This window comes from Triticum aestivum, chromosome 7B, assembly GCF_018294505.1.
Source record: "Triticum aestivum cultivar Chinese Spring chromosome 7B, IWGSC CS RefSeq v2.1, whole genome shotgun sequence".
Classification (NCBI taxonomy): domain Eukaryota; kingdom Viridiplantae; phylum Streptophyta; class Magnoliopsida; order Poales; family Poaceae; genus Triticum; species Triticum aestivum.
This window is the reverse complement of record NC_057813.1, coordinates 666,858,365-666,873,163: the sequence shown is the minus strand read 5'-3', so window position 1 is coordinate 666,873,163 and position 14,799 is coordinate 666,858,365.

Below are 14,799 nucleotides of genomic sequence, written 5' to 3'. Positions count from 1 at the left end.
ATTAATATCCCCTGCATGCATGCGGAAGTGAGAAGGTTCGTTTGCATGGCGCTGCATTAATCAAGCGATGAGGAGTGAGATGGTTAGCTCTTTGGTCTTTCGAGAAAAAAATACGCATTAATTGACACGTGAAACGAGGATTTGTATCGAAGGAAAACCCCGCCTTTCTTTTTTAACACTAGTACTCCTAGTACGTACTACCTCCGTCCTGGTTTATAGGTCCCTTTTATAGTTTGTGCCAAATTTTGACTAAAGATTTAACTAACAAAATGTTAATGCATGTCAAGAAAAATTATCTCATTGGATTCGTATTTGAACATAGTTTTGAAAAATATAATGTTTGGTGACATGCGTGAACATTTTCTTAGTTTAATCTATGGTCAAAATTTGGCACGAAATACAATGGGGACCAGTAAACCCGGACAGAGGTAGTACGTACTTATCCTGTTTGGGTCTAGGCCTTGCATTGCCAAACTTCGCCACACATTTTTGCCAAGCTTGCCTAAAGTTTTCAAAATGAGAAGGAGGTACACTTGCGCACGGCTGTCGCGGTCGCACCGCACCCTCACACGGTCGCTCCTGCACGCCGCGGTCGCACCGCACCCTCACACTTCGCTCCTGCACGCCGCAAACCCAACCAAGGGAACGCACCCTCACTGACACGTGCTGTCGCATGTGAACAAACCAAACTCAGCCATCCTATCGCTGACACATAATTTTCGTTCATAGAGTATGTTTATCCAACCGGAGTATCCGTACGGCCCGTGCGGTGGTCTGTTGGGGAAGAAGAAGAGGTGAGGAAGAAGGAAAGAAGGGTTAGGAGACGTAGAATATTCATCCAACCGCCTGAAATGGTAGACTCAGGCGACTTGCATAACAAATAGTATGTTTTACACAGCAAAAGATCCATAATAATAAAAACAACAACATAAAGAAAAACTATCACTACTCGCGCGCGGAAAGAGACGGCCTCGTCGTCTTTGTCTGCCGGCACGAACCAGCCGTCGCTGCCGACGTGTGTCTCCGCACCGTGGTTGTCCTCGACCTCCAGCTACTCGTTCAAGCGGAGCGTGCGGGCGCTCTGCACGGACGAGAGCACAGCCCGGTTCAAGTCGAGGACATCCGGTTCCGCCTGTAGGAGGGCCTCGATGGCAGCGGCATCCGCGCGCTCCGCGTCGAGTCGAGCCTCCGCCGCTCGGTTAAAGTCCAGGACTTCTGGTTCCGCCTGCAAGAGGGCGTCGATGAGAGCGGCATCCGCGCGCTCCGCGTCGACTCGATCCTCTGCCGCCCGGTTCAAGTCCAGGACTTCCAGTTCCAGCAGCAGGAGGGTGTCGATAAGAGCGGCATCCACGCCCTCTGCATCGAGTCGAGCCTCTGCCGCCCGGTTCATGTCCAGGACGTCCGGTTCCGCCTGCAGGAGGGCCTCGATGGCAGCGGCATCCGCGCGCTCCGCCTCAAGTTGAGCCTCCACCGCCCGGTTCACATCCACGACATCCGATTCCGCCTGCAGGAGAGCCTCGATGTCAACGGCATGCCCGTGCTCCGCGTTGAGTTGAGCCTCTGCCTCCCGGTCCTCCTTTAGTATCGCCATGTTGAACCGCTGGTCCGCCTGCACCATGGGGGACTCGGACGCCGGCACGAAGTCGACGTCCATCGTCTCATACCCATCGGGGGCCTTCTGCACCGCGACCTCCGCAGTGAACATTGGATCGGCTTCCTCCTCCTCGTAGCTTGGCTCCAGAGAACTCGGGGATTGGCCCGCCGAAAGCGAGCTTGGGAATGAAGGTCTGTGGCGCCGACCGCCGCCGCGATTTCTGCGTGGCGCTCCGGCATCAGCATCTTGTAGTAAGTGATCTTGCGGCGCACCATGGCTTTCCGGCGAACTAGGGGACGCTTGATGCGGGCTAGGGGATCGAAAGGTGGGGGAATGGGCTGGAGATTTGGTGTGGTTTTAGGGCAGTGGCTGGCGTAGGCCGAGCAGCGAAGGTTCTGGTGTGAATAGTGGTTCCGGTGACGACCGGTCAATCGGTTTTGACTGTACATCGCTCTTGTCGCGTTCGCGTTGCAGCCCGGCACGCTGGACCCTCCACGTCGCTCACCGAATGGAACGCGCTTCGTCTTGCATTTTCGCTCGCTTGTGGGACCGCAGTTGAGAGCAAACCGACGTCCCTCCCCCTCCCCCGCCCGCGTCATTTATTATACCACTACTCCCTCCGTTTTATGCGGAGTAAATAAAAACAGAGGGAGTATACTACGGATGAGGATCCCCTGACGTGGCCGAACCCATTGAGTAACTGACATGCGGGGCCTAGCAAGCATGGGGTCCGCCAGTAAGTGACCGAAAGGGAGGGTAAGGCAGGGATACCTACGTCAGAGGATCCACTTCCACTATACTACTTTGACCAAATGTTAGAGTAATAATATATGACATGCAACTTACACAAATGTTAGAGTAATAATATATGACATGCAACTTACACAAAGCATACAGGGTCTAATGCATTTTTCGAGGCTAACTTTGACCAAATGTTAGAGTAATAATATATGACATGCAACTTACACAAAGCATATGGTCAATTTCGTATGTGAAAGGAGTTTCCAATGATATAATTTTCACATTATACATCTCATGTACTCCCTCCGTCTAGGTGTGTAAGTCATCTTACGAAAACCAAATAATCCCAAAACACGTAGGCGCGGTGCATTAACTTCTACCTCGTTTCTTGTTTCTTGACATATGAACCAATAAGAGATGAGGGTGTGCATGCTTTTAATGACCTGAGACTATCAAACATGACATGCAGTGGTTAGTTCATTGCATGCAATACTATTAATTAGCAAATAAACATTAATGTCTCTCGTTTTCCCCTCCTCCTTGGTCACGGTGCACAGCCTAAGATGACTTACTCACCTATGTGAAAGGAGTACTATTAATCTTGTCAATAGTCAAATTGGAAACCATCTCGAGTACAAATCTAGGAGTACGTACGAATCTAACAATATTGATTGGGCGTTGTTGAATGTTGATACCTTTTTTATCATAGTAGAGATACTTTGACTACACATAAAACTTATATGTAAGGTAGAAAGGATAGGAGGGAGTATATTGTACGTTCAAAAACGAAACGAACATTGAATACCCTTTATATATGATTTGCGGATGCTATGATCACCGGTTCAAAATTTTGAATCCGCCTTAGGTATCACGTGCCCCCACTCGTTCCCTCTCGATTTCATCTCGGGGTCCGGAGATCTATTGAAAGAGGACTAGGGTGGGTACATGCGAATGATACTCGGCGGAATGTTCAAATGAGGCATGCGGGAGGATGGACTCGACTGGAGGGCGACATGATCGATGGAGAAGAGGGTTGGAGAGGAATGAGAAATAAGCAAACGCCACATGATTACACTTGAACGGCTCAAATAAACAATAAGTTGTCTCGCTTGGCCTACATAGTGAAAGGCCTAATGCGCAACGCGGAGCACTCACGCTCGAATATGGCCGGGAAAACAGGGAAACCGACATGTGGGGCACACCCGTCGGGACGACGTAGCGCAGACTAGTCCAATGGAGGAGCTGGCCCACGACCTCCTCGCCACCGACAACCGTTCATGTGGGTCTTTGGGGCCAACAACGGGGCGCAGCTCCAGCACCGCCTCTGGACACGGCGACCGCGGTGAGCGACACGCTCATATCGTCGATAGACACGGTCGGTTTCAGTGTGCCGAGGGTGGCGTTTGTGCTGTGGCACGACCAACGGTATGTTTGGTTTGTGCCCAAGGTTGCCCCATCAAAGCATTGGGTAGCCAAAATTTTGGTTGAGGTATTGGTTGCCCATGATTTGGCCGACATTGGCAAGAAAAATGAACTAGAGTTGGCTAGAGTTCATTGGCATGCCAAAGAAATGGCAACCATCCAAACAAAGACCAATCTTTGGGTCATGACCAAAATTTTGGTAAGGTGCACTTTGGCCACAATCCAAACACACCCCAACACCCGGCTCGTCGCGGATGCACGGGGCGCCGCGACGCGTCCGCGGAGTGGTGTAGCGCGGCCAACTGCATCCTCTGGACCTGAGACCATGCCCGGTTCGTCTTGCTTTTTCAATGACATGCGGGGATCGCATTTGAGCAAAGGGCATCTCCAACGTTGCCACGACCTGCAGCTGACTACCCTGGCACACCAAAGCCCTCGATCCCATCTGCGTCCGTTCGCATGCGTGCGTTCCCACGCCGGCGCCAGCTGCCCGCAATTCATTGCCGTCCGTTCGTATGTCGTCGGTTAAGAGCTCGGTGCCCGAGGACCCCCGGCGACTTAATGATGGCTTAATGACGCACCCGGACGCTTGGCCTCACCGGAATGCGCTACTTAAAGCGGCAACGCCCAGCTAACCTCCACACCATAGCGCATCGTCCTCCTACCTGACACCACATCCGCCATGACCGCAAGTGCGAACGCTCTGCGGGAGAGCTTGTCTTCGGGGATGAAGCTCGAGGTCGCCGCCCTCGCTCAAGTCGCCTCTCGCGACGCAATAGCGGCGTAGCCGGACGCGGACGCGACCGCACAAGCGGTGGCCACGCTGGCGGCCGACGACGGGAGCACCGTCAGCCACGCGTCCTACTTGCCGCCGTCCAACGTCCGGCACCGCCGAGGTCGGGGACTCCTCCGAGGATGAGTAGGGCATGGGAGGCGGCAGGGCATGGTGTGCCAACTGGCCGGTCCGTATCCCGTGTTCTACTCTTCCTCGCCGGAGACCGCACCTTCACTTCACGGGTCTTGAACCCCGCCCCCGTACATAGAGATCGCAGATGGAGGACGTCGGTCGCCGCCGTAGAATAGGTTTAGGGTCGGGTTTCTTTATTTTTCTGTCTTATAAAAGTTCAAAATATAATGAAAATCTGCCGTGTTTGCATTAATCTCGGCCGGTGTATATGAACTTTCACAATAATATACATATTGTAGGAGTACTAGTGCACGGAAGATCAAGATCTTGTGGGAGAAAAGGATGAACGAGGGAAAGCCTTATCTGCAAATGTGGAGAGGAGTGCGGGTAAATTGTCATAGTTTCCTTCCTATCCGTTAGATATAGATCGGACGGCCTATATTGCAGGATGACAGGCACACCATCATCACCAACTCTGCTTTTTATTGAACCGAGACAAATCTAAAAAACCCAACTAAGCCAACCTCCCAGCATATCGCGCGGGAAAAGACCCGGCCGCGCCGTTTTAGTCGGGATTACCGGATTACTAGTAGTAGTATCGATGGATCGCGCGAAGCAACATTTTTTTGAGGGGGCGAAGCACCTAGTTTAAAAGGAAAAAAGGCGGTACACTCACAGCACTCCTGTCGCGGTCGCATTGCACCCCACACACGTTCGGTCCTGCACACGGCTCACGCAAACGGAACGCGCTTCGGCTTGCCTCTTCACTGACACGTGGGACTGCACTTGGAGAAACCGACCATGCGCCAAACTCCCCCGCCCACCGCGCGAAAATCCTCCCCCCCCCCCCACACACAAAATTCCCCCCAAATTCGATTCAACCGCCCTTCGGCCAAATATTCCCCAAACCCCCTCCCCCCGTCCCCCCTCCACTCCATTCGCTCCGCCAAAGCCGCCCTCCCCGCCGCGCCGATACGTCGGCGCCGCGGTTCGTCGAGGGGACGCACGGCGATCCTCTCGCTCCCACAGTACGCTCTCGTAGACTGCCGTCCTCTAGCCGCGCCGCCACCTCTGGCTACGTTCTTGTGGAGGCGCACGGCGGTCAGCGCCGCCACCGCTGGCGACGTTCGTGTGGAGACGCACGGCGGTCAGCTTCTCCCACGGTACGCGCATTCTAGACTGAGGCCCCGTTCATGTCGGTGTAGCGCTGAATGTTAGCTGATAGACGCTGTTAATCTCACTGTTTGCCGAAGTAGTTTACTGTCAATATGCTCTGCTTAAGAAGCTTCCTTGCCCTGTTCTGCACTCAATCTGCTTAGCTGAGATGGCATGCCAAGGCCGATTAGTTGCTAAAATATCCTGCCATATATTTATTGTGACGTAGATTGCCATGGTCTAGTAGCCAATCTGTTAGGTGAAATAGCTCTACACCGTTTTATACTCGATCTTTGTTGCTGCGATGGCCTTCGATAGTTCGATGGCTGTGTGCTCGGGCTCATTGACTGCTGAAACAGCCTGCCATAATTTAGCACTCAAATCTGTTTGCTGAATTAGCTTTACATATATTTCGTTACTTAGATCTGCTCGTCCAAATATCTTGCCATAGCTTTAGACATCGACCTAGGTATTTTTTTCTGGACTTCATAAAAAAGCATATATGTTTTTCCTGTAATATCTAGTAGAAGAACTAATTTGTATGTCTAACAGATGGACAGGACTTGGATAACTTCTGCTCGAAGATTCTCCGCTGCATATGTCGAGGGGGTTGAAAACTTCATGAACTTTATCAGAGCTGAGTACGGTGGTCCGAAATCAGATGTGCTCTGCCCATGTAGCAGTTGTATGAATTCAGTTACAAGACCCCAGTCAACTGTGCAAAATCATCTACACTTGTATGGGATGTCGGTCACATATACTAGGTGGGTTCATCATGGTGAAGCTGTGAACGTCAATGTTATTGACTACGTGGAAGCAGCAGATCACCATCTTGATCTGCCTGATGCTCAGGTGGAAGAGGAGGAGGAGGTGGTGGTGGCGGAGCCAGTGAGTTTGACCAACATTGAAACAATGCTACGAAATGCTCGTGCATTCCGTGAACTTTCACCTGCAGAAGAAAAACGGTGGGCCCGCATGTTGGAACAATGCAACGTTGCTGTCACCCCAGGAAATAAGCTGTCAGTATTCTCAGCTATGGTCACCTTTCTTCAGGTGAAGACATCTGAGCGGATGACCAACAAATCATTCGATGCGATGTTGGCTGCTTTCCGCAAATCTTTCCCAGATGCGTCTGAGCTGCCACACACCTACAGTAAAATGAAGAATTTCCTTCGTGCAGTTGGAATTGGATATGATATGATCCATGTTTGTAAGAATAATTGTGTTCTGTTCCGGAAGGATTATGCCAACTTAAGTGAATGCCCGAAATGCAAATCATCAAGATGGAAAGATGGCGATGCTGTGAAGAGGGTTCCTCATAATGTTCTGAGACATTTTCCAATTACACCAAGATTGCAGAGGTTGTTTCATGATGCTGAAACAAGAGAGGATGTACTGTGGCATTCTAGGAACCAGGAGTACAGAGATCAGAATGTAATGAGCCATCCATCTCATGGTAGTGAGTGGAAAAGCTTCAATGATAAACACAAAGAGTTTGCTGCTGACCCGAGAAACATTAGACTTGGCTTAGCTTCAGATGGATTTAACCCATTTGGCCACCAGAGCGCCACATATAGCATGTGGCCAGTGCTTGTTATCCCTTACAACATGCCTCCAAATGTCTGCACCAAAGAATCAAACTACATGATGGCCTTGCTCATCCCAGGTCCAAAAAGTCCTGGAAAGGATTTTGATTTGTTCATGGAGCCTCTTGTGGAGGAACTTCAACAGCTATGGAAGGGTGTTCTCACTCGAGACCTATATAGCAGCCCACCAGCTGATTTCTTTCTGCGTGCTGTTGTAATTTGGTGCATCCATGATTATCCGGCTTTGGGCACTATGTCAGGGCGAACGACACATGGTTACAATGCATGTGTTCGCTGTGACAGGAATCCGCTGTCATACGCAATACTTAGCAAGATCTGTTACATTGGACACCGTCGTTTCCTTGCCAAGGACAAGCCGCATCCTAGAAAATACCGAAGACATGTGTTCAATGCAAAGCATGAAAACCGTGATGCGCCAAAGAGGCTCACCGCCGATGAGTTGCAAGTGGAATTAGAGAAGGTCAGGCATATTACACCAGGAAACCATCCTGGTAATGGTAGCGGGAAAAGGAAGCGTGGCACGGTAGAAGAGAGATTATTGTTTACCCGCAGGTCCACTTTGTGGGACTTGGAGTATTGGAAAGATTTGGATCTGCGGCATAATCTTGATGTGATGCACATCGAGAAAAATATATGTGACAGCATTATCGGCACACTTCTTAACATTGAAGGCAAGACGAAAGATACCTTAAAATCTAGGATTGATTTGACACACCTGGGTATCAGAAAGGATTTGCAGGTGCAAGATGAAGGTAAACCACGGGATATGGCACCAGCTGTGTACGTCTTGGACAAGGTAAAAAGAAAAGAATTCTGTGAGGTCCTGTCACGTGTGAGATTCCCACATGGATTTGCTTCCAACCCTGAAAGGAGAGTCAGTGCAGATGGAAACAAGGTACAAGGGTTGAAAACTCATGACTGCCACGTCCTACTTCAAAGGGTTTTACCTGTTATCCTTAGAGGATTGGGCCGCCCTGACTTATACAGAGCAATTGCAGAGTTGGGACAATTCTTCAGGGAACTCTGCAGTAGAAATATCAGGATAGATGCTTTGGAGCGTCTTAGAGACAAGATACCAACTATCCTATGCGACCTTGAGAAGATATATCCTCCAGCCTTCTTTGATGTGATGGTGCATTTGGCTGTTCATCTACCTGATGAGGCACTACTTAGAGGTCCAGTACAGTATGGCTGGATGTACCCTATTGAAAGGCGGCTAGGCACTTTCAAGGGCTATGTTAGGAACAGAGCTAGACCCGAGGGTTCCATTGCAGAGGCCTACATTGCTACAGAAGCGTTGACATTCTGCTCAAAATACATTGAAACAGCTGATCAGCTTAGCAAAGAGGTGGGTGAAGACAATCCCGGGCTCAATGTTTTCGATTATTCTGTTCGAGTTACAGGGAAGAGTCGACAAGAGGACAAACCTAAAGATTTGGACAAAATGGTTTGGTATGTGTTGAATAACTGTCCTGAGATACTACCTTATATCAAGTAAGTGCAGTACTGCAGCTTATACATCGTAATCTACTAAACTTGCAGCACATTCTTATATATTTAGATGTTTGACGCGATCACTATGTTGTGCAGCATGTACAAAGAGGAGTTACTGCCGCAAAATCCAAGAAACATTGACAAACTGGTTATGGCAGGATTTGCGAAATGGTTCAAGAACCATGTAAGCTTTTGAAGTGCACTGTCAGTTTTTTTAATATATTGAGTACATAAGATGATCAGCTTGTCTATTTTCTAACCATAGGTTAAGAAGATGCGGGAGGATGGGCAGGCAGTTGATGATGCCCTTTACTCACTAGCAATGGGTCCTGATACTCGGGTAAGACATTATGAATCTTGCGTTGTTGGAGATGTGCGCTACAACACCCTTGCACGAGACGAAGGCAGGAAGACACAAAACAGTGCCATCATGAGCACGGATACGTATGACAAAGAGACAACTGAAATGTATGCTAACATAACAGACATTGTTCAGTTGCAGTATATCTCCAGTTTCGAGGATCATCGGTGTGTGGTTCTGTTGTGCTGTCGTTGGTATAACCTGTTTTCCAGGATCGCAAAACCCAGAGCTGATGATTATTTCAAATCCATCAATGTCAAGGCGGCGTACCAGACCAACGAGCCTTTTATTTTGGCAAATCAAGCAACACAGATATTTTTCTTGGAAGACACATTTGCACGTAGCGATGACTGGAGAGTATTGCAAAGGTTTGAGCAGAGGAATTCGTTTAATGAAGTTGCACAACAAGATGATGCTTACACTGCTCCTGATGTACAAGATAACACAGATGTTCCTAATATCTTTGAGAACCATCACGTCAATGACGCCGGCGAAAAGATTGCCTGTCGTGCTGTGGACATACAAGAGTTGATCAAGAAGAAGCCAACGTTCGAGGACGTTGAGGACGAAGAAGAAGATGACACCGTGGGGAATTACGATTCAGACTGATACACATGGCGAAGATGTTGACGCTGCTGCTGCGGATGATGATTACATTGCTTTTGTCGTATTTGCCTGTCAGAAGACGTTTTTTATCTACTATGTGAAATTGTGTTTGCTATGACAACTGAAACCTGATGAACATGTTGTTTAGTATTTTGCTGTGAGAACATCACTTGTTATGTATGCTGATTTGTGTTTCCGTTAATAGAAATCATTAGATGTTCACAACACTACGCCCAGCCTGCTACACAGGTTTCATTCATTACTAGTTTCAGCAAAGTGCTCATGTCGTAGCCACTGAATACATCACGAGTGCTACATACACTGCAAATAAAGAGACAATCATCCTACAGAGCACATCGATTTTGCCCATTATCTTCACAAGCTCTTTCATCTCCTCATTGCTGTCAAGGCCGTTCAGCAGCTGTTGCTTGGCCATGATCAGAGGAACTGCGTCTTTAACCTTCTGCTCTGCATCTTCCTCTTCTGCCGTTCCTTCAGTTACTTGTCCAACACCCCAACCTGCTGGTATTGGGATTCCTCGGCTAACCAAATAATCAGCGTAGTTGCATTCCCCCACATCAGCAACTTCCCAGAAATACAAATCACACGAATCTTCCCTTTTCTGCACGAATCAAATTGGAAGATCATCAACCAAACTATTAAAAAAATCAGCAACTGAAAGCAGCAGAACAACACTTAAACATATTATTACCCCATGATTCGGGCATTTGTAGAAGACTCGGCCAGGGTTGCGGATTGTGGTTGAGACGCGACGGATGACTCTGCGTGATTTGCAGCAGTGGCACCACACCAACGGCAGCGGGTTGCGATGAGCAATCGGCTGCGGTGCGCGTGCCGGCGGGGGTGTGATGAGACCCACAGGCGATGGTACGGGTGGCGACTTGGCGCATATCTGGTTGTTGCCTGCTGAAGAGCAGGTGGACGAGCAGCCAGCGGACATGGTTGCTGCGGCCAGAGCTTCTGATGCTAGGCAGAGTAAGTAGAGAAGAGGAGAAGCGAACGTTGGATATGTCAGTTTCATTACTTGCAGAGTAGCATAGCACCATATATAGTCATAGTCTAGGTTTGGATTCGAACCAGCTACAGGAGCACGTCTTTCTTTTTTCTAAAACTCGGCAACGTCTCTTTACTGGTACACTAGCTTGTTCTGTACGCCTTCCCAAGTCTTTGATTTTCTTTCCCTTTTTTGCGAGGAAGGAAGGAGGACAAAATTGAGAGTTCCTCGGACTCGAACCCAAGACCTCTCGGTTGAAAACCAAGGGTGCTAGTCACTTATGTGGCGAACGTTCCCTGTGAGGAGGACGGCAGACGAACGCATTTTCCTCGCAGTTTTCTTCCTATATATAAAAAAGTATGCTACTTGGTGTCCGCTTAGTCAAAAAACGATTGTGCCAACCTTGACCGTTCGATTGACATTCAACGTCTGTCGCGTTTCTTCAGTCTCTTCTTCCTCGAGCCGCCAAAGCCAAACCAGCGCCGGCGGGACCGCCTGCTCCCGCCTCCCACGGCTGGCTGTGATCTTCCCCGGCTCCTGTTCGTTCCCGTCCGAGGCCTCACCATCGTCCTCCGCGCTCGCCGCGGCGCCGCCCTCCGGTGTTGTCAACATGGTCAACCACCGAGAGGAATAAGGAGATGACTGTACATGGTGAGGATGACAGTAGGGACCCAGCAGCGCGCGCAGTAATTTTGTTTTTTCGGGACGGAGAAGGGTATCAACTGGGTTGTGCGGGACCCGTGGCCCGTCTAGCCCAGGCTTTTATTTCATATGTTTAGCACATGACCAGCCCAGTTTGTTTTTTTCCTTTCTGAAAAATGGCTAGCCAGCTATTTTGTTTTTTGCAGAATAACCAACATAGGCCTACTTGCTTTTCTACGCCCTGCTGGGCCGGAAATCTTTCAAGACGAGGAGGGATGCATTTTGCCCAGAAAATGGGCTATAAGTAATAAGAAATGGGCTATAAGTAATAAGAAATGGGCTATAAGTAATAATAAATGGGCTATAAGTAATAATAAATGGGCTGTAAAATGAAAAAAATACAGCAAACAGGCAATTAGTTCCCAAATACTGTTTTCTTTCGGATTTTGATATTTTAAATTTCATTGTTTTTGTGCGGGTAAAATTTCATTGAATTTAAATTAAGGTATATTTAGATTTAAAATTAATTTGAATCCGGCTAGAAATTTCGGGTTGTATGCTGTTTGGGACAGATTTGGAGGCTGACTTGTGGGTCTACTAGGTTGACGTGTACTTTGGCTTTGTCAACTTAGTCCACAAACGATTCTAGCAGCAGTGACCGTTGGATGTTAATCCAACGGCCGTGCTGCTTCTTCAATATCTGATCTTCTTGCTCCAGCCGCCCAAACCAGCTCCGGTGGGACTGCCTGCTCCCGCCTCCCGTGGCCGGCTGTGCTGCCGCACAGGCCGCACCGCCCCACCCTACTTCATTGCTGGCCAGGCCATTCCTCTACTCACCCACACCTCCTGTTATTTTCCGGCGACGGCAGCCGGACCAGTAAACCCTCGTACTCCCCACCGCGTGGGCAACCATTGCCGAGTCTTCCCCGGCTCCGTGTCGTTCCCTTCCTAGGCCTCGCCGTCGTCCACCGCCATGGTGCTCTCGGCGCGGCCTGGTCAACGTGGTCAACGAACGACATCCATCGGCCGTGGACTGTACGCGCAAAATAATGATTCCTCCACCTGACAGCTGGGACCCACCGGAAGGGCCTCTGTATTTCGCGAAAAAAACGTTCCCCCCGCTGACATGTCGGACCCACCAGCTATATCTTCGCACGCAAGGAAGTGCCTCCTTATTACGCACAAAAAAATGAATACCCACCCTGCTAGATGGGACCCACCATAGTGGGAGGATGACTTGTGGGCCAACTAAGTTGACGGGGACGGAGGGCTTTGTCAACTTAGTCAATATGAACGATTCTAGCTCCAGTGACCGTACGATGTCCATCCAACGGCCATAGTGCTTCTTCAACCTCTGGTCTTCTTGCTCCAGCCGCCCAAAGCAGCGCCGGTCGTGCCGCGTGCTCCTGCCTCTCGTGGCCGGCTGTGATGCCGCGGAGGCCTCACCGCCCCCTACTACTCCCACCGCTGGCCCAGGGTATCCCTCTACTCACCCACACCCCCTGTTATTCTGCGGCGACGGCAGCCTCACGCCGCAGCCGAACCAGTGAACCCTCGTACTCCTCTCCGCGCGGGCTACCACTGCTGCGTCTTCCCCGGCTCCGCGTCGTCCCCTTCCTAGGCCTCGCCGTCGTCCAGACCACCGCCCTGGTGCTCTCGGCGCGGCGTGGTCAACGTGGTCAACGACCGACTTCCATCGGAAGAGTACTGTACGTGGAGAGGCTGACAGCTGGGTCCAGGCGGCCGCAAGGAAGTGCCTCCTTATTACGCGCAAAATAATTATTCCTCCACCTGACAGCAGGGACCCACCGGACGGGCCACCTTATTTCGCGAAAAAAACGTTTCCCCCCTGACTGCTGGGACCCACCGGACGGGCCAGCGTATTTCGCGAAAAAAACGTTCCCCGCGCTGTCAGCTCGGACCCACCGGAAGTGCCTCCTTATTACGCACAAAAAAATGAATACTCCCCTTGCTAGCTGGGACCCACCATGGTGGGAGGCTGACTTGTGGGCCTACTAAGTTGACTGGGACGGGGGCCTTTGTCAACTTTAGTCAATATGAACGATTCTAGCTCCAGTGACCGTACGATGTCCATCCAACGGCCGTAGTGCTTCTTCAACCTCTGGTCTTCTTGCTCCAGCCGCCCAAAGCAGCGCCGGTCGTGCCGCATGCTCCTGCCTCCCGTGGCCGGCTGTGCTGCCGCGGAGGCCTCACCGCCCCCTACTATTCCCACCGCTGGCCAGGCCCTGCGGCGACGGCAGCCTCACACCGCAGCCGAACCAGTGAACCCTCGTACTCCTCTCCGCGCGGGCTTCCACTGCCGCGTCTTCCCCGGCTCCCCGTCGTCCCCTTCCTAGGCCTCGCCGTCGTCCACCGCCCTGGTGCTCTCGGCGCAGCGTGGTCAACGTGGTCAAGGAACGACTTCCATCGGACGTGGACTGTACGTGGAGAGGCTGACAGCTGGGTCCACGGCCGCAGCAAGGAAGTGCCTCCTTATTACGCGGAAAATAATGATTCCTCCACCTGATAGCTGGGACCCACCAGACAGGCCACTATATTTCGCGAAAAAACGTTTCCCCCTGACCGCTGACCGCTGGGACCCACCAGCGACACCTTCGCACGCAAGGAAGTGCGTCCAGGCAAAAAAAAAGATTCGCCCCCCTGACTGCTGGGACCCACCGGCTACATCTTCGCACGCAAGGAAGTGCGTCCGGGCAAAAAAAACCAAAACGATTCGCCCCCCTGACTGCTGGGACCCACCAGCTACATCTTCGCACGCAAGGAAGTGCCTGACAGTCGGGACCCACCTGGTCGAAGCGTACGTAGCGTTGTCATTCTGGTCGCGAACATGTACGTACATATATACTGGTGGATGTAGAGGCGCGCACGTGTCGTAGTAGAGGCGCGCACGTAGCATGTACACGTACGTACAGCGGCGAGGGTGCAAGAAAGAAAATACGGCCACGTACGTACATACGGGCAGGGTCTCTAACGCCTATCGCGCATACGTACATGGCTGGGTCGGAACGGAGAAACAGCGTCGTCGTCGTGTTCATGGGGAGCCAACCGGCTGGGTCGGAACGGAATGCGTGGTCGTGTTCATCGGGAGGGCTTGGACGGAACAGGCGATGGAAACGAGGCCTGGCGTACCGCACAACGAGGAAACGGCCTTGTGTTCGACCGGCCACGTTCGAAACGGGGTCCTGTTGATCGGGAGGGGCCTGGCGTACCGCAAAACGGAGGAAACGGACCTCC